Genomic DNA, 4,164 nt, shown 5'->3' on the forward strand with positions numbered 1-4,164 from the left:
GAATTCTAACCAATATACTACAACCACCGATTTTATGTTCCCAAATTGGAACAAAATCTTCACAACCTGAACCTTGAGTTGTAACCACTAAGTATTGACTTCTGATGTTGCATGCATAAACTTATAGCCACACTATATAACATATTAGGCAAGTCTCCATAAAGGCATCTGTAAATATGGAATTCTAATCACTAAGATTTGACTTCCTAGGTGGCGTGAATAAATTCATGTGCACAATCTATATAACATGTGAGGCAAGTCTCCATAAATTCATGAACAAATTCATGTGCAGATTCTAGATGAAATAGGAGCCATGATTTCCCTCATGACAAAATTGGAAGAATGTCTTCACAACCGCAACATGGAGTTGTAACCAGGAAGCATTGACTTCCCATGTTGCATGCATAAATTTATAACTACACTCTATATAACATATTAGGCAAGTCTCCATAAAGGCATCCATAAATATGGAATTCTAATCACTAAGATTTGACTTCCTATGTGGCGTGAATAACTTCATGTACACAATCTATATGACATATGACGCACCAATACATATGCACATGTTATATGAAATACGAGCCAAGATAGCACTTGTGAAATTATTGTGCTATGTGTAAAATGAAAACTAATGATATTCCAACTTCATACCCTACCAAAGTCAAAATCTAACAATTTTCACACGTGAATATACACTAAATTTTGAGGCCTTGAATGGGATTCATGTGCAAGTCTCAACTGCGAAGACCTCAAATTTTAACCATTGAGTCGATTTTTTTAGTCAAATTAATTATTATGGTTGTTTGCATTTGCAAACACAAATGCATGTACACATTCCATACATAATATGGGCAAGTACATCCATCAAATGCTTTTCAATTGAAAACTATCTTGGTTGGCACGAACATTTGAAAGGAACCTTTGTTGGGGATGGTTGGTCGTAGTTTTTTGCTCAAATTAAATTGTTATGGTTCTAGGTATTTGCAACTAACTTCCTTTCTCAAATCCATTGGGATTGGAAGTATTTTACAAGTTGATATAGACTCACTTTTGGTGTGGTTGCTGGGATTCGAGCCCAGGTCTCCACAGCCACAACATGGAATTCTAACCACTAAACTATAACCACGGAGTTTGTGTTTCCAAATTGGAACAAAGTCTTCACAACCGTAACATGGAGTTGTAACCACTAAGTATTGGCTTCCCATGTTGCATGCCTAAATTCATTGCTACACTCTATATAACATATTGTGGTATTACCATGGATCCTATGCAAGACCCCCCCTAACTAGGGTCACATTGACCACACCCAAATTAGGCCCCCAACAAGCTCCCATAATTAGAAGTGGTAATAGGAGCGGGAAAACACCCACCACGCTAAGAGTAGCGTATAAGATGTAACTTAGAACGTAATGGAAAGGGAGCTACTTTGAGAGCATTTCACATCGTGGTGGAGAAGACGGGCAAAGCAGCCCCAATTCACAACCCCAACAACACACGCCACGATGCAGCACGACAATAGCAGCGGCAACACAAACTCCATGAATCCAGAATTCTTATAACAACAAACTAAAGAACATCAGCCCACATCGCCAATCAACCAACTGGTTCAAGCCCTGTCCAACATTATTTTACAAGTTAACCATACTAACGAAGCCATGTTGTAATTCTTCTTAGCACCATCCGAGCCACAACAGAATCTCCCGGACCTTCGAGTTTGCCCAAAACCATTCTCCCGAACCTTCATGAAATAACTACAATGTTATCCTTGTACAAAAGAGGGCCATAGAAATTTTTAATTGTGTCCATTCTTCGACCCAGTGCTTGCATTGCACATTGATGTGCTTAACATTGTTGCCCAGACAACGAAATTGACACCACTATTTTGAAACTTTATCAAGTGTGTACTTGTTTTGATGTCATTGACACAATGACAATTTGGCCGAGTGGTGCAAGGCGTTGGATTTAGGCTCCAATCCGACGAGGGCATGGGTTCAAATCCCGCAATTGTCATTAGAGAATTGAAAAAATTTAGCATTACCAAACTTTTCATGAAATAACAAATATGTTATTCTGGTACAAAAAAGGGCCATAAAAAATTGCATTGCACCTTGATGTGCTGAATATTGTTGCCCATTGACACCACTTAAAATATAACTCTCTTTTTTAACACTATTTTGCAATTTTATCAATGGCGTACTTCTTTTGATATCAACACATCGACAATTTGGCCGAGTTGTCTAAGGCGTTGGATTTAGGCTCCAATCTGAAAGGGCATGCGTTCAAATCCCACAAATGTCATTACTGAATTAATATTATCTAGCATTACCAAACATTTCATGAAATAAGTACTACGTTATTCTTGTACAAAATAGGGCGCTAGAAAACATTAAACACATTCCCTCTTAGATCTAGTGCTTGCATTTCACATTGATATGCTTAACATTGTTGCCCAGTGAGAACTTCACTCTCTATTTTAACACTCTTTTAGAACTTTATCAAGTGTGCACTTCTTTTGATGTTGTCAACCCATCAACAATTTGGCCGAGTGATCCAAGGCGTTGGATTTAGGCTCCAATACAAAAGGGTGTGGGTTCAAAGCCCACGGTTATCATTAGTGGATTGAAACAATCTAGCATTACCAAACTTTTCATGGAACAACTATTATGTTATTCTTCTCCAAAACAAGGCTATAGAAAACTATAAACATATTCTTTCTTTGACATAGTCCTTGGATTGCACATTGTGTGCTTAACATTGTTGCCCACCCACTGAAATCAACAACATTTCAAATATCACTCTCTTTCGTTACACTCTTATGCAATTTTATGAATGATTACTTCTTTTGATGTCATCACCTTAATGACAATTTAACCGAATGGTTTAAGGCGTTGGATTTAGGCTCCAATCCGAGAGGCTATGGGGTTCAAATCGCATAGTTGTCATTAGTGAATTGAAAAAATATAGCATTGCCAATCTTTTCATGAAATAACAATTATGTTAATCTTGTATAAAAGAGGGCTGTAAAAAATTGTAAGTGTGTCCTTTGTTCGACCTAATACTTGCATTGAACATTGGTGTGCTAAACAGTGTTGCCCATTGACCTAAATTGACACCAGTTAATATATAACTCTCTTTTTTAGCACTATTTTGCAATTTTATAAATGGTGTACCTCTTTTGATGTCATCAACACATCGACAATTTGCCCGAGTGGTCTAAGGCGTTGGATTTAGGCTCCAATTCGAAAGGACGTGGGTGGAAATTCAACAGATGTCATTAGTGAATTAAAATATCTAGCATTATAAAAAATTTCATGACATAACTACTATGTTATTCTTGACACCACTGAAAATATCACTATCTTTTTTAATACTCTTTTGCCACTTTATTTAAGTGTACACTTCTGTTGATATCATCAACCCATCGACAATTTGGCTAAATGGTCTAAGGCGTTGGATTTAAGCTCCAATCCGTAAGGGCGTGGTATCAAATTCCACAGTTGTCATTAGAGAATTAAAATAATGTAGCATTACCAAACATTTAATGGAATAACTACTACGTTATCCTTGTACAAAAGAGGGCCATAATTTTTTTTAATTGTGTCCTTTCTTCGACCTACTGCTTGCATTGCACATTGATGTGCTTAACATTGTTGCCTAGACACCGAAATTGACACCACTTAAAATATCACTGTCTTTTTTAACACTCTTTTGAAACTTTATCAAGTGTGCATTGTTTTGATGTCATCAACTCAATGACAATTTGGCCGAGTGGTCTAAGGCGTTGGATTTAGGCTCCAAATCAAGAGGGCATGGGTTCAAATCCCATAGTTGTCATTAGAGAATTGAAAAAATTTATCATTACCAAACGTTTCATGAAATAACAAATATGTTATTCTTCTACAAAAAGGGTCGATAAAAAATTGTAAGTGTGTCCTTTCTTCGACCTAATATTTGCATTGCACGTTGATGTGCTGAACATTGTTGCCTATTGACCTAAATTGACACCACTTAAAATATAACTCTCTTTTTTAACACTATTTTGCAATTTTATGAATGGTGTACTTCTTTTGATGTCATCAACACATTGACGATTTGGCCGAGTGGTCTAAGGCGTTTGATTTAGGCTCCAATCCGAAAGGGCATGGGTTCAAATCCCACAGTTGT

The 4,164-nt window shown here is 36.9% G+C and overlaps 2 non-coding genes across 2 annotated transcripts; both read left to right on the plus strand.

The window, feature by feature from the left end:
- Window positions 1-1,929: 1,929 nt before the first annotated feature.
- TRNAL-UAG (transfer RNA leucine (anticodon UAG)) lies at window positions 1,930-2,010 on the plus strand. The gene has a single exon. It is a non-coding gene; the product is annotated as a tRNA-Leu (tRNA).
- A 1,744-nt stretch (window positions 2,011-3,754) lies between these two features.
- TRNAL-UAG (transfer RNA leucine (anticodon UAG)) lies at window positions 3,755-3,834 on the plus strand. Its single transcript has one exon. It is a non-coding gene; the product is annotated as a tRNA-Leu (tRNA).
- Window positions 3,835-4,164: the final 330 nt, after the last annotated feature.

The sequence above is a fragment of the Azolla caroliniana genome, unplaced genomic scaffold (genome assembly GCF_043228905.1).
Source record: "Azolla caroliniana isolate FFs.n. ecotype wild unplaced genomic scaffold, voAzoCaro1.0.p SCAF_12, whole genome shotgun sequence".
NCBI classification, from domain to species: domain Eukaryota; kingdom Viridiplantae; phylum Streptophyta; class Polypodiopsida; order Salviniales; family Salviniaceae; genus Azolla; species Azolla caroliniana.